The sequence below is a fragment of the Falco rusticolus genome, chromosome 11 (genome assembly GCF_015220075.1).
Source record: "Falco rusticolus isolate bFalRus1 chromosome 11, bFalRus1.pri, whole genome shotgun sequence".
NCBI lineage: Eukaryota > Metazoa > Chordata > Aves > Falconiformes > Falconidae > Falco > Falco rusticolus.
The window spans coordinates 32726352-32750311 of NC_051197.1; positions in this window are offsets into that span (position 1 = coordinate 32726352).

Genomic DNA, 23960 nt, shown 5'->3' on the forward strand with positions numbered 1-23960 from the left:
TGTAAGGAATCAACAGACAGAGAAAGGAGGAAAGGTGTACTGGAAAAATACAGCCTAGCCGACTGAATAGCAATGCTAGGAGGCAGAAGAAAACCCCATTTTTTAGGGATCATAAGTGAAGTTATTACTAATAAAAATATAAATGAATTTACTTAAAATTGAGTAGACATTGTGGCAAAAGCAAGATTGGGGGGGGTGGGGGGGTGGAGGGGGAAGATCATTAAACACTACTCGGCTCTGAGTCATGTGACCCTGCTCCTATAGGACAACAATCATCCCACAATTCATCTTACTATGACAGCTAACATTTACAGGTGTAGGGGTGCAGAATCATTCAAAAAACCCAGAGCCAGGGTGGATTTAAAACATATACATCAAGAGTGAGACAATTCCTTCTTAGGAACTAGGTACTTGAGTGAACTTGTAATGTTGAAGTATTCAAAAGCAGGTTTGTTAATGGATCCCACGTGCAGTTTTGTGGTGACATATCCAGAGCAGCAAGTTGCATAAACTTCAGCAACAAGAACTTTGACTCAGGTTATAGAAGCTGTTGCAATAGCTGGTAGATGCTGCTCATGCCTGAGATATCAAAGGACATGGTCCAGTAAACTGAGAATAGAAAAGATGCATTCAAGGAGCACAATTTACTTAGGCATCAGGTCTCATTGGTTTAGTGAGATTTTTTTAAGAAAAATGTACCTGTGAGCAGGACCTTCTGCATAAAGCTGCCACATTTCTCTAGCAGTAAGACCAGGTAAAAGAAAAAAAATAATAATGTTGCTTACCCTCCACTGCTTCAGAATAAAAGAAAGACCCAAATGTTCTCTTTTCCGGAAGGATGCAGCAATGTCTACACCAAGGGTAAATTATTTCAAGATTAAGCCATGCTTTTTCTTTTTAATGACCTGTAAAGAAAAGTTCCCTTTCTCTCTTTCCTTGACAATTTCACATGCTTTATTAAATGTTGCAAATTGGAGCTTGCCTTGTTGTTTTAAAATCATTTGCAAATGTATTCCTTCTCTCACAGACTCACTCACGCAGGGTCAATTTTCTGCCTATATTACAATTCCCACACTCCCATAGGGAACGAAGAACGGTTTGTCAGAAGCCTGCAAAAGGAGACAAATGATCTGTGCTCTAGTCTAATAACCTTCCTGAAGACTGCAAATGTGTGAATTGCAAAAGTTTCACCTGCAAAATCCCTACTGATATACTAATTAAGAACTAGATGTCTTCAACCACTGGGGAAAAAAAAAAAAAAGAAAAAAAAGGAAAAAAAAAAAAAAAAGAAAAACATAAGGTCCACTGGCCAAGACTGGGGAAAAAAAAAAAATCATGGATGAGAAGTGGCTCAACATTGTCCCAGAATCCTTTGCTGAGGTAGGATTACACACAACCACAATGCATTGTAAACTGGATTCATAAGGATTTATTGATATTTGGAGGATCTGTAAACTACATAGAGTTTTCTACATGCAATCTCTCTGTCTCTGCCGTGTTTTCCTCTCTCACAGCTTTTACTTGGTAAACAAGACTCTCCATGTGATTTTTTTTCTTTCTTTTTTTATTGCTGACCTCCTTACTGAAACCTGTCATGAAGGTTTTGTTTTGTTTTATTTTGTTTTCCAGATAGGAAAGATTGCATGGAGGAAGTTATTCATACCTACTACATTTTAAACTGCTAAAATTAAACCACGGTAGTTGCCACCTTTAGCCTGTGCCCCTCACCCCAAACCACTGAAATAACAGCAGCAGCCTGTAACTTGTATAGCTAATTGTAAACAACCCCGTTCAAAATACAAAAAAGATGACAGATGAAACTATACATAGCTCACACTATACTACACTTTTAGTGAAAAGTTTATGCATTAACGTTAATTTTGTTTTAAAAAATAAAATTCAAAACAAACTATAGTGTACCAGAAGTTTCCATGATATTTCATCCAGCTACTGAGTTTTATTCTAATTCAAATAACACTGGAACACTTCAAAGTAACTCATTAATATACCTAATGTTTTTGAAAATGACTTCTTTATCAGCAGTAAACTCTTCATAAAAATGCTAGATGTGACATGTGAATATCACAGTCTTGTTAAATGAGACTAATTTATCTTGAGCAACAGTACTTTCTGATTTTCAAAGACCTAATGGTATCTAATTTCTTTTTTTTTTTTTTTATTTAATTCTAAGTACTTCATCCTACCTTTTACTTACCTGTAAAATGTGTGGGATATCAATGCATTTCAAAGGTTTTGTTGGAGAACAAATAATTTCAAGATTAAGAGATGTTCAAATCTTACAGCAATGCATACCTTACCATGACCTAACATAAATGGATCAAATAAGCATTTTCCCATAATAAATCCACATTTATTTTAATAACTAAGTTGTTGCTTGAGTCGTCTTGTAACAAGAAATGAAATGGACACAAAAAATTTGTCCGCAAGTGAAGCAATTTATCATAATAAGGTAGCTTTCTGGAAATTTTGATATTGAGAGACTACCTGAGTGGAATAAATATCCAAGGAGAATAACACAGTCTGGAACAAGACAGCACTCACTCTGACTCCAAGCAGGCAAAATCTTTTTCATAGAGACAGAAGTAAATTCTTACAGTGCATTAGCTCCCAGAAGGTTTCTGCAGCATCGAGAGTTCTTGTCTGTACAAACACACTGTACCACTCACCCTGGATGCTTATGGTAACAGCTGAAAAACATCACCATTACACAAAGTGCTTTCCCCTTATGTAATAGAACTATTCTTTTTTATTCCTATTATGAGCATGATGAAAGGCCTCAGTCTGGATGTATTAGCGTGGTAGAAAAGCATGATATTATATCTCTTGTGCAGTCACAGTTTTTCTCAGGCAAATAAGCAAAATCATATTTTGTTGTAGCAGAACAGTTAGTTCTACAGCTGGGGGAAAAGAAAAGGTGTAGGAGTCTGTGAGTGAGTTGTTACCTCCCCTTGCACGCCACCTCTCTATTAGCAGCAACAGCAGAAAAGAAAAGGCTGAGCAAGTAAGAGTAAGAAATACATTGTTTGTGTTGGAATGGTTAATTCCCTGTCTTCCCCGGCTTACAGAAAAGAGGCAGTTTGCTCTTTCCTATTCCACCCACAGCCTACTTAAGATTTAGGAAGTTATCTAAGGTGCTTAAGTCCTGAGCTGTCACGCCTGATCTCCGAGGGACGCAGCCTCAGGTAACACAGTGAGTGCAAGAAGGGATAGTACAGAAGGGCAACAAAGGCATCAAATCAACATGTATGGTGGCAATAAATGCCTGGCACCAGTATGGCATGCTGACTGGCTAAAACCAGCAAAGCAGCAAAACCTCATGAAGTGCTAAAAAGGGCATGTTTCTGTAAGTGATACAGTGCACGCTGGAGTAAACACTCAGCAGAACGCTCCGTTAACTGTTAGAGTAACCAGTGCTGTGGGACAGTTTCTGTCCACTCATGGTATAAAAAGATTTATTTTGGGGCTGTAAAAGCATGAGTTTTTCTTTCTTTTTAATCAAAGCTGAGATGCTATAGGACACAGCCACAGTTTCACAGTGGAGCACGGGCGGTACCTGGCCTCTTCTTGCTGTTTCAGATCCACTTGACCACTCGAATGCGATTCAGAGGGAGCCAAAATGCAAGGAGCTGGAGCCTTACCACACAAACCAGTCTAGCTTTAAAATAGAATGATTAGTCTGAACTAAATGTCAACCCATGTGGAAACTAATAGGCAGGAGAGATACTATTTTAAGGATATCAGGGAAAACAGAGGACTCAGTCACTATTAGTCTGCTTAACTAAGTTTCCCATGGCATATCCCTATATAACAGTCACAAAAATAGATAAAAGTTCATCTCCTCCCATTTGCTCTTGGCTTCATTGCTTCTTGGGTGCACCTGAGGACCTCAACAGGTGCATGTCCAGGTTATATATTTGCACAGAGAGTGTATCTGGCTGGGTAGAGTAGTTATTTGCTGCAGCAAGAAAGAGCCTGCATGACATATCTGCTTCAGGGCACTCTTGGAGACTGCTGAAAGTTCATTGCTACCTGCTGGTGGTGGGACACACCAGTCAGGATTCCTGCCCTTGGAGAAGCTGAGGAGCCTGTGTGTGATTACTCCTGGGAGCTTGCTGGAAGCAACAGCCCATTTACTCACTGCACCAGTGCTTCCTATAAATATATTTATAACCCTGGCATGCCTGCCTTACCGTAATCTCAAGGGTTTGTCTGGTTCAGAGAAAGCCATAATGGGAACTGTAAACTTTTATGCTTGCCCTCTCTAGAAATTGTGTTGAAACTTTTATAACAGAGATTTTTCACCTTTTGCTTGCTTGTCCTGAAATCTTACTCACAAAGCAGTTCTATAAAGAATTTTAAATAGTGTGCAGTGTACCCAACTGGGTTTATCGTCTGCACCTGCTACAGCTTGTTATCTAGATGCTTCACTACAAGAGCTCAGTTGTCAGTCTGAATGCTCTGTTCACTGTAATAACATTGATGAATAATTTTTGTACTTACCCTAATTACATTTATGTTGAAGACAGTAGAATACTGCTTAAGAAAATCCTTTCTTTATGCAAAGGTGTCACACTTTCTTTGTAAATATTCCAAAGAAAGGAGAAGGGGAGAGGCAAAACAGAAGTACTTTAGAGGTTTTAATGTTATTAATATTTTGTCAGACTCGCTCCTGGTTTTAGGAACCGGAGCAATTATTATTGTCATACAAAACTTCTCTGGTTGACTTCCCAAAACTACTGTTGAAAAGTTAAAACATTTCATAAACATTGAGAAAGTATATGTAAAATGTGCTTCACACTATGTAAGAAGAGCTGAGATGCACAATTAACAGACAGCTTGCAAAACCTTCTGTGACCTTACTGAGGAAGATACCAATTACCATGAGAAATGTTCGTAATTGTCCATTTGCCAAGAGTTATCAAGCGATATCTAACTATAGCTTTCTGCATACACAGTAGATGCACTTATGTGATTGTTTTTGGTAAGGGACACTGTTTAAGAACGCCACAAGGGCTATTTCACCTTTTGAGCACACACTGTTGAACTGATGCAGTTCTCAGGGGAATGCATCATTAATGTCTATAATGTCTATGCAAATCCTCACTTGACAACTGAGTCCATTTACACAGACATAATATCACAGTCCTGCAACAGAAAAGGAAACTTTTTCCTACATCCCTAATTAAATTCTGGAAGCCGGCTTCCATTCTACTGCCTTCTGCTCCCTGAAGACGGCTGAGCAAACCAAAGTTGCTGGGAATTGTTCAGGCATGCTGCAGTTACAGGGGGTATATCATCCAAACCATGAGCCACATGCTTGTGTGACTCTAGTGACCATAACCAACTGTCATGCACAGCCCACAGGATGAAATTTTTTCGCACACACAGTTGATGAATATACCTGTCACTGTAATAAATAGTTGAGCCAAGACCTAGTGGGAAAGCAGGAGGAAATACATTATCTTTATTCCAATCCCAAAACAGAATTATTTGCTCTTTAAATCCAACAATTTAGCCCAGCAGTAAACCAAAGAGAAAACAAAAAAAAAGAAACAAAAGCAAAAAAAACCCTCCACACCGTACAGCCTTATTAAATTCTATTTAATCGCACCCATTGAGGTTTATCCTTTAACATAGATAGGAAACACTTCTTTATCTTGCATGCACCCATTGACAGGCAATCAGAACAGCCCCTGTGAGGGGGGATCCCTCAGGTTCTGATCTCCCAGGAAAGAAAAGGGATGGCAAAGGATCACAAAGCTTGTACCATGGCTTGTCCCTTTCTGCCTTGGTTCAGTGGAGACAGAAACATGAACTATCATTATAAATGGGTCATGGCATCTATTAACCACTACCAGGAGAAATGAGCCTTTTTTTTTTTTTTTTTCTTTCCTCCAGCCCCCCACGCCTCTGGTAACTCATGTAATCCAGCACAGAGATTCAGAATCTCTGTGACATGCTCCATTTGGGCTTTCTCCCCTGCCAAGGCGTATAACAAGAGAATGAAATGTTCCTTTGCTGCCCTGCTGAAATCATGCTCTCCTGCCTGTTATGAATTAGATTCACAGCCTGAGTATCTCCCTCTGTGATCAGCTTTCATTACTAATAACCAGCTCACTCTGCCTTGCTAGAGCAAGAGCTTCTGACTCAGTTCAGACACCTCAAACACAGGAGCACACAAAGACTTCTAATTAGTGCCTAAATATTCTATCTTGCACTAGCTACCAATTAGTGTAAATGCAAGCTGCAGAGGCTGTTGAAAACCCAATCAAAGACACTGACCGATATGTTCAGTGACCAGGTGTTTTGTTGCTACCACAACATGGGTACAGGTACAACTGGTAGCTTTTTCCTGGTTTAGCCCATAATGCTGCCTAAGACTTCATCAACTTTCTCAAAATTGTGCTCCAGTCTACGTTATCTTGTTTATCAGCTCCTGGGTTGTTTGGGGTTTTTTTTTTGGTTGTTTTTGGTTTTTTTGCATTGCTCCCTGACCTCACCTTTGCCTTCTGTATCAATGATGTCGATACCCTTGTTCTGCAGTTCCCTGTGCCCCATTCTGAGTTGCCCTTCATTTTCAGGCATATTTTTCCAGAACCAATTTGTCATACTGTTTCTCAATCCTTACCTTGTCTTAGGAACTTTAAATCCTCTTCCTCTTCTACTTTTGCACCCCCAAATAATTTTCTAAGTGGGAAAAGCTGGGGAAGGATGATATGTGTCATATGGAACAAGTATCAGGTGCCTACTTATATGTAAAAATTATATGCTTGTATTCGCTTTTATGTGTTGCTGATAATTTCAGAGCAAAGGTTGCTCAGCAAGGAAAGTAAAAGCATCTCTGTCTACAGTCTGTTATTCACTGGTTTGTGTATTTTCATCATAAGTGTTCTCATGCAACCCTTCACTAAATTAAATAGGTCATGCTGCATAGTGATTTATAACCTGGAGAACCATTTGATTTCAAAGGGACAGCACAGGGTATAAATCAAAGAATGAATTTGACCCAACAATCTCCTGAACAGACAGACTTTCAGAGCTCCTATTCTTTATTTCTGATACATTCTTTTCAAGATGGGGTGATAAAACTGAGCACATGGTTCAAGGTGAGCTCACACACTGATTTACAGAATGGCCTTACAGCGTTTTCAGAAGTATTCTCTATTCTCTCCTTAGCACATTGTAACGTCTTGTTTGGGTTTTAATCATTACTGAACACTGGACAGAGATTTTCACCAAGCTGTTCACAGTGACAGCCGGGACGCTTTTCCCTGAGTACTTACAGTTAATTTAGATCCCATCAATGTATCAATTGTTCCTTCCAGTGTGCCTTACCTTGCAGCTGTCACAATGAATTTCATCCCCTATTGTGCTGCTGAGATACCATGCTTTGTTAAGATCTTCTGTCCTTTGTAGATTAACCTACTCTCAATAGTTTTGAGAAAATAGTTTCATGGAAAATTTGCCGGTTCACAACTCTCATCTTTCCAGAACAGGTACAAGTGCTCAAAAACCCCCACAAACTCCAGTACAGAAAGGAGAGCTGTATCTGAAAATGTCACAAATATACATACCTGACTGATCAACACAGCTTTTCTTAATAGTGGGTCCCTGAAACCCAAACAAAAAGCAGCATACTTGTGATGACTTCCTCACTACAGTGATAACAGATTAACATTTGGCTTTGTCATTAGATTAGAAATAATAAACCCGTTGGCTTTACCCCGAAATGCAGGCAGGAGGCTGAAGAGCTGTGGAGCGCTGCTTTCTTAGCTGTGGGTCTGGGTGGGACCAGGGCAAAATGGTACTCAGCTGCAATGGCATTTTCTGGGACCACAGGTGAAAGTCCTGGCAAAGAAGGGTCTGACTAACCAGTGCAGGATTTTGCTGAATTTCTCTGTCTTTTTATTATACATTATTGGTACTTTGGATAACATTATGCTTGGAAACAACCAGCCTATAACAACAGTGAATGCACTGCTTCTTTGCTCATTCATCTTTCCACCACTCTTTGGGCCTCGTCTAGGGTTTAAGGTGACCTTGCAACTTATGAAGGAAAATAAAGGATTGGAGTTAAACGTGTTATAAATGATTGACCTACCTGGATGGCAGCTGATAACGTGCTGGAGGCTGCAAAGTTCAGATACTGAACTTCATTCTGAATGATAGACGCTATAAAGTAGAGATAACTCATATTGTAACAGTAACATTTTCAGTGAAACGGAATGACAAATAAGGGGATTGTCCTGCAGTCAGAGAAATGGCATGGTACAAACAGGGAAAAAGAACAATTATTGCAATATTAAGCTGATAAGAAGGGTATATAAGAATGATGTAGTGAGTTCAAGAGCAACTTGCTCTTTGCTCTGCTCAGCCAGGTAGAATGGATGTAATGCAAAAGGCCAGCCAGAATCGTAGCAGCCTGTGTTGGCAGAGGAATCCTAATTTGGGGAGAGGAAGAAAAAGGATCAGAGATGTCAAAGAAGGGCTTATTAGATGAAACATATCTTCTGCCTGGATATGAGGACACTTTGAAGACAGGCTTAGCTGAAAAATGGTAAAAAGAAACCAATTTTTTCATGCACTCATGCTGCACAGGGTAATGGAGTTGCTTCAGGTCAAAATTACAGCTGATTAAGACTAAACAAAGAGCCCTTAAAAATGCATTTATGTAAAATTTATAAAAAGATCATGCAATAAAGCTAACAGTGTAAAATATTTCCTGGTTCCAGTGGAAATATTGAATGAGAGTCTGTACTTGTGACATGTATGGGGACCTGCAGTCCAAATCTTTGGTCTGAACCAGCCTCACCTATCCCAGGTAGATGACCTAATTGCTGAGTTATTGGATGATTCATTATGAATGAGGGGGTTTTCCACTTATTTTTCTTCAAAAGATTTTGAAAGCATTTCTTTCTTTTTTTTCGACTCAGGAACTTAAACCACACTTATGAAACCTCAAAACAGCTTTGTTAGAAAATTTATTTACTGCTCAGGATAGGCATTTGGCTAGTCAGGGGATGCTCAGGCCTCAAGAACACTGTGTAATCTCCATTCCCATTATTCAGTGTTGTTTGGAGGTTTTTTTGGACTTCAGCAGGTTTATCTTTTCCTTTCTTTCGTTTCATATCACCTTCCGCAGTACTTCTTATGCCCACACCGATATTTTTGTGACATTGAAAGAAAGTCCTTCAGGAGCACAACTCTGTGAATCACCTCCTGCTGTTGTGCAAAGACACAGCTCTAACAGAGTATCGGCCTCCAGGAAATTTTATACCTGTCCTATTCTGGTGTCATAAGGGCTGAGCTCCCTGTCACGAAGAGCATGACCAGCCTCAATGAAAAAAAATAAACAATCAAGTCAGACAAACTTGTGTTACTGTACAGCTTTTAAAAACTAATCACACACATCCCTCACATCAAAGTCTTTTGTGCTTTAGAAACTCCTGTGTTGTTTTGCCTTTTCTCTAAATGCTTGACTTGGATTTTGGGTTCTTTCACCACTTACACCCGAAGGAGGTGTTAGAAGGAAATCGGTTTCCTGTTCACATATCCTGGATAAGCTCATGACCCTGCCACCAGATTTCCTTTTTGAAAAGGCAAATTCACTCATTGACACATGTAGAAATATTAAAATAGTAAATATCAAATATTTCCCATGGAATGAAGCAGAGAACAGAAGATCAAAAGTAGCCCAGTGCTTCTGGTCCATATACAAATATTTATATGTCTGACATCATACAGGGGGTCTGTGAAAGTCAGGTTGAAGATACGAGTCAGGGAAAAAGGGGGAACCATTTCTGTTATCCAGTTTCTAAGTCAATAACACTGTATCCTTTAATCCGCCTGCTTTGTATGGGAAACCTCTGCACGCATGATAGTACACAGTTAAAACAAGAAGTCTCATTCTTTATCAGTATGAATGCTCAAAAACTGTAATGTGACATATAGGTAAAAAAAATTAAATATTCAGGTATTCTGAAAATGTAGTAATGGGGGAAGATTCACATTTCATAACAGCCACACCTAGCACATCTTTTTGAAGATGTAACCCTTACACTAGAAATACTCACATGGGTGACCTTGTACTACATCACAGTAATTTTTGGAAAGATTTCTAAAAGAAATTATTTGCCTACAGCAAATATTTTTACAAGTACAAATACAATTTTCATTATATACTTCATTGAGCATTTATCTCATAATTATTCAATCAATTCACACATTGAGGGATATACTACCATGCCTATTGCCTATTACAAATATTGTTACTATGCCTTTCTCTCAGTTTTATTTTTTAGTTATGAAGCATTTTTATGGGTATTTTTTTCAGCTACTTGCTGTCCTTTTTTTGTTGAAATATTTTTTTTTCTTCCTCTTAATTCAGAAATAAGAACCTGTTGAATAGTATACTAGATTAAGCTTATATGTTTTAAAAACCAATACAGGCAAATAATATGTACAATTATAATATATTTAGTTTGCAGAAACAAAACTACACAACTACCATATGCTTCTTTGAAACTGGCAACATTTTAATTACTGCATTTTTAACAGGTGAGTAAATGTTTACAGAACAGTTATATGCATACTGCAAACAGTAGAATAGCAAAACACATAGAAACAACAATTTACAATTCCAAATTTCCATATCATCTTTCATCTACTTTCCTTAAGATATTTGTGATAACAAGCTATATTCCAGGTTCTGCTTCCCTTAGTGAATTCTGCATCAAGCTTCCTTCCTGCAGAGGTTTAAAAAGGGATTTTGTTTACTGCCAGCATAACCTCTGTTGAGTATCTGAAAGTCAAACTGTTTTTCTGCTTCATACATCACCTTCAAAAGTAAAAGATGTAGAGCTCATAGTGGAAAATTTTTTGTTACTAAAATAAACAGGAATAAATTTATTCTTCTTTGATTTTGTAATGCCAGAGGCAGGACAGCATGCATTGTCAGAAAAACCATCGAGTGCTGTATAGCATATAATGTAAAAAAATTCACAAGCAAAAAGTATAAGTGCAAAAAAGAACAATTATAGGTTTCTGTTCTTAAGCCTACAGTATATTATAAGGAAGGTTACATTTCAGAATATTCCCAATTGTTTCTGATAAACATAGACAATGATTAAATAAATAAATAAATAAGCCTGCTTTACAAGCAATACCATAATAAAGCTCTGGTATCCAAAGCTTTTTCTATCAGACAGTGGATTGCATTTCATGATAAAGAGACCAGAAGGGGTTAGAGATCTGGTTCCACCTGGTGAAGAACCTTGCATTCACCTCCCTGCATCTAGAATTTCACCTTGTACCTTTGAGGTTTTAAAATTCATCATTATTTGCTTCCTTCTCCTAACAATTTACAATGATAGTTGTATACCATTAAGTGGAAGTGGCAACATGTAATTTAATTTAAAAAAACGACTCATGTCCGAAAATACTTGGACATTTCTACAATTAGAAAAAATATTTTCAAGTGTGTGTCGCCTTCAGTTGAACAAAGTCTCTCTCCTGCAGCAGGACTACCCCTATACTTTATGTGAAGCATGTGTCTAATGCTAAGTGGGACTGGTGTGAAGCATAACAAAATCCAAGATATAAGCAAATTTTTTCAAAACTGTATATTTAGAGAAAAATGTACATGCATAACAGCTCTCCCACTAACCACCTATGCATTGCTTTAGGCTTCCTACTTCTCCAAAGTTTTATGTTTTTTTTACCCATTATTAACAATTGCCATTTATAATGGTTGGCTGTGCTGGAATACAATATTAACAATCACAAGTGTATTTCACACCTTACTACTACTGTTATCATTATCACTATTAATAATTTCACAGATAACTATTAATATGAAAAAAATACTTTTCTGAACTGATGGTTCCTTTTGTTATTTGCTGAAATACAGTTGTACAAATCAAATCATCCAACTGACCAGAATACATATGTTTAGAAAATAGCCATCAGTGCTTACATGGCAGCTGACATTTTCAAGTATATTTTACATTTTTGCCACTGCTGCAAATGTTTGCAGTCAGCTTGGCTGTGCTCCCCATCCATTAGTTCTGCCTCCACAGCCAGAGTACCTCACCAAGGTGACCAGGAGGACCCCTTCCTCCAGACCTCTCCTGAGAGCCTGACCTCTGGGACAGGACCTTCTAGCTCTACATCTGATGATTTGATGAGATTCTAGTATGGAATATTTGCAGTGAATATCCATTCAATAATGTGCATCCTTCTCTCTATTAATTTAAATCAATTGTTGATGAAGCTGCTGAACTGGTAGCCTAGGTGTAGAAGGTTTCAAAAGCAGAAGAACTATTCAAAGCTTGTCAATAATATTTAAAAAAAAAATAAAATAAATACCTTCAGTTCACATACAGATTGGGAGCTATGAAGATATTTACCCCCACACACACCATCTCTGGCTTAGCCTTTGGGTTGGAAAGGTCATGAGAACAACTTAGCCTCTCCCTTGTTTCTTCTCCATCCCAGTGAGGGTTTTGCAGGTGGCTTTGGTCTCAGCAGCAGCTGGAGCTCACGCCCCGGCTCATGCCTAACAAGCTATCAGGGAGGGTTCAAACGCTTACAGCTTTCCTACAGGTTCTGGTGCCAGGGAGGTGAACCTGGTGGCAACCTGTTACCAAACCAACTCACCTGCTCGATCAGGTGCCTCTCCCTTGGGTAGGAAGGCATTTCATTATTCCCTGACAGCTGTGCAGCTGAGGGGATGAAGGCTGTAAAAACCCCGTGATCCCCTTGCCTAATTGTTGATATGTGCCGCTTTGCACAGCTGTGCTTGCTTGGCCCCAGCTGCGGAGGAGCCAGCCGGCTGCTGCAGCTCTGCGCACGTCGCGCTTCCCTGCAAGTGACCAAACACAGAGGGAAAAAAAAAATATTTTGAGGCTCAAGGCCTTAAGCTGGCTGAAGCGATGTGCATCATTCAGGTACACTGCTTAATGCCTACAGGGAGGATGTTGGCTGCAATGTACTTACCTTGGTCCTTGCCAGCAAATTATAGCAGTAACTGTGACAGAAAAGGAAAAGCAGCAGAGGCCGTTGTACTCCAGCTGCTGGAAATGTTGAGCTTTTGTTTAGACTTTATAGGTCTAATTCTGATACTGTTTACTTATCCTGTCAGGTTAGAATATGATTTAAAAGTATTGAGGTATGTCTGACACATCATAACAAAAAGAGAAATGAACCTACTCTTTCAGCTCCCGGTGGCTGGCTTATATTAATGTGCATTTAACAGGGTTTTATTTAAGAAATACCTCTTGCAGTTTAGCAATCTCCTGCAGCAAAACTGTTCAAAAGTAAAGTATTTGCTGAGAAATAGGTCAGATAAAACTAATACAATTAGAGAATGAGAAATATTTGCTTCTGAACTTTTTCCTGTGCAACCACTGTTACAATTTGATTCCTGTTTTTATTAATTTCTCAACCTCCTATTCAATTTTTATTTTAATTAGCTAATGAATGGAAACATGTTCTATTTAGAATGACATTGCACTTCAAAGCCAGAAGATGACAGGCAAAGCTCTTTGGCTATTTCTTCATTGACATGCAAGAAGTAAATGCATGTATTTTTAAAGGTTTTTAAGGCAGTTTTGTATTCTATGAACTCAAAGGCCCACAATTTTTCTGCTCAATAATAGAGAATTCTGAGCTTTCCTAAACATCAGGTTTTCATCAAAGCTTAAGCAAAACTTCCACAAGTTTAGGTAGGTTTTTTTTCACATTGGTCCAGGCTTGCTTCTCAGACACTGCAGCATCATCTACTCTGCAAATTCTATTCCTGCCAGTTACTCAGAGATGTGGATCCCTGCAGCTCCTCAGAGGCGACTTATTATACTCAAAAGGACTGCAGTGAAACCCCATTTCTAGCGACCAAGACCTATTTTTTTTTTTCTCCTGCTTCTTCCATTATGCTAGTTTCCATGACAGCTTTTTCCAAAAGAGCTTTAACTGGCTGAAAAGCTGCCTCATATCCACTGGGAAGTCTGACTTCCCCAAAGCCTAAACCAACATTAATTATCTATGCTATCCACCATTCTCATGGGAATTCTGGCAATTTTTCTCATGTTGGGCTTTTGTTTCTCTCTACAGACATCTTCTTGCTGTTCTCAGATTGCAAGGAAAAAAAAACAAAAAAAGGCAAAATCCGTATAAACAACTTACAATGTTTTATCATTGTCAGGAAATAGGCACTGGAGGATGTCTTTGTAAAGGTCTAGGTTGCAGACAGAATATGTTTCCTGCTTTTGGAGTACATAAGTTTAACATAAACGAGAGCCACTTCACTTTGTGATTACTGATGACACCTGCTAATTACATTTCACACAGATGAACCAAGATGTGCCTTTAGAGGACAGCTATTGCACAGGAGCCTTGCTAACTGCATCATCACATGCCAAAGAAAACAGGTCATTAAAAGGCTTTATTTAATTTAATAGAAGTCCTTACCACTATCCCCTTCTTCCCATGACAGAAAATTATGTGCAATGTTTGGCCAGGTCTATGACATTATGGACATTGAAAGTAATAACATATACGATATATGAGGGAAAGTTAGGAATGAGACTGCACCTGTCTAGCTCCCCAGTGCTTATCATCAGAGGACAGAAGAGCAAGGCATTTCTGCACTTCTCCTGAAGGCACCACCTGCAGCTTTCAGATGACCTGCAACAGTTAGACTATTGGGAGGAAGAAAGGAGTAACAGACCAAAGACATCAATAAGTCAATCATTTCACAATATACTTGTCAGGGTTATCATATATATTCATCAGGGTTATAACAAGAAGTTCTGCAAGTAGCAGTTCTCATATCCAATGCCAGCTTTGAGCACTTCTTCAGGTTTTTTACTTACCATGTCTGTCTTCGAGGAAAGTGATAGTAAGTAATAAACAGCCTTGTACTTACAAAGTGGGTATTTGAAGTCTGAGAAGTGGGCAGTAACACCTGCAATTGCTTGTTCAGGATCAACCATCAGATTTCTCATCTAGATTGGAAGTTAACGATTTGGCATATATCCTAATCTTAAAACTCTTTTCCACTTTGTAGTTCCTTAAGGATCTTAACCGAATAAAAAAAAAAAAAAAGTAGCTCAATTAAGTTAATTTATTAAATCATTTTAATTCCTTCAGACACAACCAATTTCTTCTGTAAAAAACATAGGTATTTTATTTCTTTTATAACAGCCAAATGATGGATTTATTTATAATTATTGCCTCAGAGTTTAATTTGTTTATTATTACTTGCCAGACTTCATGTACTGTATCAAATTTTTAAAAGTACATTTGTTTTGCTGTTGTTATTAAAATTTATTTCAAGAGATTTTTACCACCAAACCAAAAAGGGAAAAGGTTCAGGACATTCCCCTTATTGTCATCCAGTTCCACCAGTACATTATGACACCAAATAAAGCAAGAAGACCAATTTACATTAACATATTTATACTAATATAATTAACCTTGCTTATAAGTAGCTCTTCTTTTATAGTAAATTTACAATTAAACCAGAATTTTTCTGAAGGTGCACTTCTTTATCTGGTGATTTGCCTACTCAGGACAAACCAGTTTCTAGAATATATAATATATAGCAGGTATAGTAATTTGTGCAGAAAAGAACAGGTTTTCTGCCTGTGTTCCTGTGACAATTTCCAAACAAAGCCAAAGCTGGCTTACCCAGTGCTAGGGCAGGTTTCAGTACCAGCATCTGGGGGGTGCTGGGTGCTCAAAGGACTGAAGTGGCATAGGACTTATATTTTTTAGGAGTAAACTATTCTTCTTTCTACTGGAATTTTATATCCCAAGTACTGCCTTAAATTTTCTTGCTGAAATACTAAAAGTTGTCCCCAAAGGAATATTAATCTTTCCCATATAATTTTAAACAATGTCACTAATATCTAACTGCATTTGTCACTTTGAATCACCTGGCTTGCCTGATACCGGTCCTGCAAGACCTCCATATCATTGGCTTGCTGGTTCTTCATCTGAAAGATATTTGGAGCTGTAGCTGTGAGATATTTTTATCTGAAGATATTTTCCTGCTGCAAATGCAACACAGACCTGAATACTGGGCAATTTTAGGCTTTTGTTGTCAGTACTGGTTTTGTTTGTCTGAGAAACAGACATTAGATTTATTATTTTTTTTCCCCAGTAAGGTTTCATTAACCTTTTTTAATTTTTAAATAATATTTTGCAGTATATCTCCTTCTGTTACATGCTTGCAGAACATCTAGAAAATTATTTCACAAGTATCAGTCATTGGGTAAACCAAATACTTAAATTAGGATTAAAACCGCTTTTCCTGATGCATTGCAAATGAATGATAACCAGGAGGCTTGGATTCTGAGGAATCAGGAGACACTGTTTTTAATGGGTGTACAAATCAACATGTTCTTTTAGCGTGCATTTGCATTTAGGAACCTCAGACCAATTAGGTTATTCTCAGAGTTGAGGTTCTTTGATGGTAGAGAGAAGTACGTAAATCAAGTTGTCCAGTATCTGCTACAACATCCCAGCAGAAGCCTGTCTCAATGCTGATGTGCCATGTTACTACCCAAGAAATCCAGAGCAACTCTTGTGCTCTTGAGGATAAACAGGACACATGAACTACATATACAAACAGGAGGGCATATAAGGCTCTGTATCCAACATTTTCACTGTTAGTTCTTTTAAAATAATGTTCATCTGATTTTTATATATATATATACACACATACATATGTAATTTTATTTTTTTTTTTGTGAAAATGGGAAAGGGAGAACATAGGGAAGAGGGTAGTACAAAGTGTGCCACTCGGCAGCTGTTTTCTTCTGCAGAAAAGTTATGCTGCTGAAGCAAAATAAACATTTGGATACAGTTTAGCAGACCTTGTAAGGCCATCATATTTCCATTGAAACATGATTTATGGTATTGATTTTTTTTAACCTTGCAGAAGATCACCTACAGAAACAGACATATTTTTTTTTGAATAAACTACACCAATTATCTGGTTGTCCACAGCTGACAAATTATTTATTTTTTCTCAGTGCAGTATGATGGCCAGTAAAATATAAAACTGACTGGGACTATAATCAAAGGGTATTTCTGTAAATCACTCAACGACAATCTAGGGCAATTTTCAATTACTCTCAGGACAGATTTTTCCAATTGACTAGACAGAAAGTGGCAAGAAAGATTTAAGAAATGCCTTGTAAGTGCTGATCTGAGAACTTGCTACCAAATATCATCAATCTGTATCCTTCTAAAACCAGAAGATTTACAAAATAGGCTATTGAACTTATATAAGCATTCAGTTATAGAATTATATATCTGCTCGTTCAGTATCTTGGGATTTTTAGTATTAAAGGGAATAGCTATAGACTCACACTTTGACTGTTTGCAATTATCATACGCTTCATTAGATTAATGACTGTCTGAACACTGACCCACTTTCTTTTCTGAAGATACTAAGGTGTCTCACTGGGTTATCAGTAGTAACTTGTGAATTTACTTTGGTTTGATGTGAAAAGAACTAAACTAATAGCCTTGGCATAGCAAAAACTAAAATCTAAGTAATAGCCTAATTAATATCTTACAGAAATTGTAAATTAAAACCATCATAAAGCTGCATATAGCTATGCTACCACTGCATACATATTTTTTAGGTTATTTAATGATTCTCATATATTTTTAAGTTTTCAAGAACTGAATGGCAGCATACCTAAACCCAAGTTGCAATATGAGAAATACCATTAAAGTTGTATTACAGCAGGGCTAACAAGGCGGTAGCAGAAACAAAGCCTCACTACAGTCTCCAGTCTGGTTTCTCAGACTTCACCACCCTAGTAGGCAGAACAGGGAAGAAGGTGGAAAGAAAAGTTACTGATTAGAGAGACTAGACGGGGGGGTGGCACTCTCTGATAATCACCAGCGGTTTGGGATGTTGTTAGAAACCAAGGACATTCCAAGAGCACGCTGGCTCGGCCATGCCTGCAGTGTATTGCTTCTGACCTCTGGGACTCATCCTGGCTTCAGCACGGCTGCTGCTCCTGCCTGTCAAGCACAGGCGCTGCACCGGTACCTTCACCATCAGAGTATCTCCCTCCTGATGTAGGCATCAGCATTCCACATATCTCAAGACACACCTTTTTTAAAAAATGTGGCAACAAAGATTGTACCCCAAAACGACAGCCATGATGTATGGTCTGGTTTAGTACCATTGACTACTGTGCCCCTCCTCACTAGCGCATCTTCTTCAGCAGCGGTCTGCTAAACATCCATGTGCGAGTCCCAGCCCCAAACCCAGAATGGGAATCGTCAGCTTAAATAACAGAAAATGTTTTCTTCCATAAAACTCCATAGATTTGAAGATGATAAACAGTTCCAGATATAACCAACACAGAGTTTGTAAGATTTGAGACATAACAGCAACCCAACCTCCAAGAGAATTCTTTAGGTTTGCCATCTTCTGAATTAGCCATGAATATATGTATTTCTTCACGTATATGTAAAGATACATATACCAGCAAAGTTCAGCACCTAACAACCTATAATATCACAGCTAATTCCAATGAGTATATATTTACTTATGAGAAAGAGAAAATAGACTTCTAAAATTTAAATAAGAATGTATTTCAATACTCAAGTAAATTACTATTTTTTAATTTCTTTTGGGATCAGCCCTACTACCATCAGATTATTATGAATATTTTCTTTAGAGAAAGCATTCTAATAAGAAAGCTATAGTTTGCTCCTAAGGCCAAATCCAAGAATAATTAATAAGTATGTATTAAGATTCTGCACACATGGGCATTTAGCTCAGTGCAATGAAGCAAACAAGTGAACAACTGACAGCACGCTGATGGGGAGAGAAGCCAAATTTGCCGTAGCCATCTTCTTCATACAGTGCCAATTATCCTGAGCCATTCATACTCTCACCAAAATACCAAACATGAACATTTTGATGCATAATGTGTTATATCTACATTCATTTCTGTGCTGAAAGGCTAATTAAACTTATAATTGTCATTCATATCTCTTGCTATTATATTTGTATTCAAAATTGCAATAGATGCAATCTGTGTGTATTTTTTTTTTAATTCAAGTAGTTTAAAATTAATTTGAAGCCGTACAACAGCAATCATACTCTAATTAGTGAGATAATCAATTAATAAGCTTGTAACTAAGGGTTCTCGTTGTAGATGGAGATTATATCAATTGGAATGAAGTGCAATCTTTGTATTAAAAAGAAAATATTAAAATAGTAAATCTGTCCTACAGCCTGGCGATAAAGACACATCTGTTTGTTTAAGAGGTATCATTTTAACCCCTGCACTGTGACAGTGATTCATGTGGCTCTAACTACAAGACTTCTATTACAATAACAGCTTTCTGTGGCCAAAACAGCATGCCATTCCTAAAGTGTTCATACTTACTCTCTTCAGTTAATACATGCAAAGTGATTCCATGAAGCCATTAAAGCAAATATAATAAATGAGTTTAAGACAAATGGTTATTTGTACAGGGAATTAATTGAAGGATGCAGGGAAGAAGTAGGGAGGTGGCTGAGATTAATAACCCTTAAAGTGCAGGCTTGTTGTGCCAAACGGCCTTTTACCCTGTAACTGTAAACAAATTTGGATTTTGAACAATTTTAGACCTCAAGGTCCTGCATTAGTAATGGCATTGGGTTCCTGCATTGGGTTCCTTGGGAAGTTGCTTGCATTGCTTTCCAGCCAGAAAATCCTTGAGGCTAAACCCAGAATTTGTGATCCACAGAATGAACTGGGGAAGATAATTTTTCTTTGCCAACTTGATGGGCTCTTTGCAGGAATACCTTTGGGGTCATTTGTGTCGTGGTAGCTTTAGCATCAAATTAAGACTACCACGAGGTGTACCACTACTGACAGGTGTATTCAGATGGACTGTGCATCTCCTCCTTACAATAAATTTCTGCAGCATACGCTGAACAGCCATTAACATAGAATAAGATCTATCCCCTAGACTGCGGTGCTCAAGGGAATTTTTCTCGACTCTCGTTAGACTGCAGTTGTTGAGTTACTGAGATACATGGACCCAACAAAACTTACAGGGCAAAGTTTAAAAACTTTAATTATAGACTTATACCACAAGCAGATTATAGAAAGAGTTACCATATGAAGAATTAACAGAGTTAATCCTGTGCTTTAATAACGAATACATGTTTAAACATTATCTAATTAGAAATATGTTGAATGATTTCCCTGTGTTGGGTGTTTTGATATTTTTTTTTTTCTTTTTAGACAATAGGTTATGAGTTTCTGTCAGGAAAATCAGGATGAAATACTTATTTTTTTAGACTGAACTGAAATATTTTATTTTACTTATTTTCAGTCTCACTTAACTGTAATAGTAGCTTACCAATGAGGTAAAACTATATATAAATTTATCTCTTCATTAATTTTTGGTTTTTAGCTAAAATTTCTAAGGACGTATCTCTTCCAAACAGTCCATACTATGTTGTGCATTCTAACGTCAAATCTGTTAAATCTGTTGTAAGGATTACATTGTAAATTAGAAGGGTAGGGTAAAAGAACAGGGTACTCTGGGTGCAAGGCGAAAAAAAAAAATCAAAGCTACTACTCTGTGTAAAATATAATAAAAAAATAAAGAAAAATAATTAATCAGAAATGGGAACGTTAAAAATAATCTTAGAGATAAAAATATGAAGAAGAAACATATCTCTCTGTCTCTCCATTCTTACTGCTATTTCATAGAAAAATTAAATATTTCTATTTAATATTCCTACTTTCTTTTTCTTATGAAAAAACAAATGGGAACAATAAAAAGAATTATGTTTAATGTAATTTTCTGCAGAATCAAACCTCTTGTTAGCATCTGCACATCTTTTGCATATGTTTACTTGCCTAGATGCAGTCAGTAAAAACCATAAAATTAAAACAGACTTTTGAGTATATAACTTCACTTTTCCAGAAAAACAGCCAAAATAATTTTTATCTGCATTGATTTCTCCTTCAGACACTTAAGTAACTTGTTTTCAGGTGATATAAAAATGTCTAATGTTTTTACCTTCAATAATTAAAATAATGAAAACAAGATTTCCATTCATTACTAATGACCACTGGTATTTTACTACTATTATTATTTCTATGACTCTAGTAACACTTCTGCAATGGAAAAAAAACCCAGAAATGGAGTTATTAAAAATTGTATTGTAGACATAAAATTGAGTAAACTAAAAATTATTGCAACAAAATGTGTGCTACAACATAAATTCAAAAGCAAAAAAGTGTTCTTGCTGGTATTCTAGAAGGTTAGGTTTAAAGCAGACAAAATGATCTAGTAACCTGTTACCACATGCTCTTTGCAATGCTAACACAAATGGAAACACACTTTTAGTTTTATCTTTATTTCTCCCCCAATTCGTTATTTCAGTACATTGAAGATTATTCTGTAAAACAGCCTAAGAGTGTAACTGTACCACCACAGAAATAGATATTTGCAATATTTCATTTAGCATATTACTTCCTAAGTCAACAATTAAAAGAATATAATTGTTGGAGCTACTCTCCCACTATGGCCTTCTCACCAAAATATTCTGCATTTATTTCTCAGAATATTTCATGCTGTGGACAAGTAGGATATTGCAATGACAGCCAAACTATGATTATTCATACAATGCTTGTTTTTTCTAAATACACTTGTTATAGAAAAGACTCACATCTACATTTTTCAATTCACTCAATTGTCAAAAAATTCCAATAAGAAACATTACATTGGCATATAATTTCATGTAAAATGTAAATAAGATATGTTAATCAGTATTTACTGAGATGAATACAGAAGTTTGCTTTGATATCTGCTGAATAAGAAGAAAACCCTGCTACTTAGGAATTCCTTACCTCTTTCACATGGTTATGTTTTTCAGTGCAGCCTCTGCAGTTTCCTAAATTACTGGGATAATATACATGTTATCTCATCAAGCCCCAATCTTCTCAGTTCAATATAATAATGTAAGAAAAGATACAACTTTTATTTGAAAACAAGTAACAGGAAGAAATCTTCTGATCTACTGATATCAGAATTCAGTATCTTTCTTTGGTAAGGTATTCTGCATGTCAGAGAGAATGGTTAATTTTACGGCTACAGAAGTTTAAAAGAGGAAAATCAAAATGCCAAAAGGCAAGAGTTAATTCTATGGACAGCCTTACATTTCAAATTAATATCCTCTAAACAGAATTTCCTATGAATCCAGTCAACGAATAAAACAATTTTGTGGAAGTAGAACATGGTGACTCAACTAGCATGAGTAGTTTGACTATTCAGGATACTTATGCAGTAGATTATACAATTAAAAAATCCAAATATAAGTGTTGATGCAATAGAAAAACTAAATTAGCAAGAAATAGGAATGTAATGATTTTTGCCGTAAAGCTGGTAATAGCGCTTAGGTGATAAATACTATAAAAACCATGTACACGCAGAGACTAAATTAATGCCAAAGAACTGGGTCAGAAGGATCCCCTCAACTGAAGTTTATTAGTATTTATTCTCAACAAAACCAAAGAGGATTATCTCTTCTACAGGAAGGTCATTAATGAAATTACTTTCCCCAGCAGCCACTGCTGTGAGCAATATCGGTAGCCAAGTGTCACGTACCCAGTGTAAGTCTTTATGTTGCCCAGCGGTACCTCTGAGAGATAAGGTGACCCACTCCTCCTTCACGATGAGACTGTAGGAACTTGAGCTTCTTCAAGGTATCATATACATTTATAAAAGATGCTTTTGTGAAATAGTTTGGCTGGTTAGTGAATTATCAAAATGGTGATTTGCTGTGCTTCATGTTACGTACAGTATGTATATGTAGGTACTAGTAGATACCCAGCTGATCTGGATTCACTTTCTGAAAAGAGGAACTTTGAAGCTTGGCCAGATAAAGTAACCTCACCGGTCCTTGGAGCTGGCTGGGTCTGTCCATGCTGAGTCTCCTCCTTGGACAGTGACTAACTGGTGTTAACTAAGCTAACCATTATAACCAGAAAAATAAAATAGGATTCTTTTTTGTTTGTTTTCTTACCCTCCCCATAGAACTTTCAGTTGATACAAGACTGTGACAGGACCCCCACATCTGCCAGATCTTCAAGGTGTATCTGCTGTCTGTAGCTTTCTTTAAGGTTTTCTTTAAACAGAAGAGTCTGGAATTTAAAAAATCAGATTGTAGCAGAACAAAAATAGCAATCAACATATTTATAAAAAAGCGAAAACCCAGAGATGCTGATGAAAAGAGTGTAAACAAGGAAGGTTTATGAATAAGTCTCCCATTTGATTGATGCATGTCTGTCGGGAGCTTCTGATTCCCAGGCACACCCCCAACCCGGGATTCTTCCTGCGGCTTTCTGGGTTGTGTTAAATTTCACCTCACTCTTCCCAGCACCAGAAAAGCCTGTCTTTCCTAACTCCCCACGTATCTGCTGCGGTCTTTCCCTCTGCTTAGCTCTTCCATGGCAGCTGCCCTAGTCCTGAAAGTCTGGGGAAGAGCAGGAAAGAAGCATCTCTCCCCCTTCACGCAGTGACTTCCACTTGGCCCAAAGCAACTCACAGAAGACCAAACCCAAGATCCTTCCCTCCATTTGTGAGTTCAATCCATCTTCAAAGAATATGTCACATACAGCATGCAATAAGCTGCTGACAAACAATTAAAACACATCGCTTCCTTCACAAATTGCTACAAGCTCAAACACACTTTTTAATTTAAGTATGTAATTAATGCAAACTAAGTGCTGTAATAAAAGCTTTTTGAAATCAGATCATGTATCAGAATGCATCAACAAATAAATATTTCCAGTAGGAACTAAATCTTCTTCCGGCCTTCACTCTTTATGAGAGAGAACCTTCTATCTAAAGAGTTCAAACTATAGCTATGTCACCACGCTTGATCAGAGATGCCACTT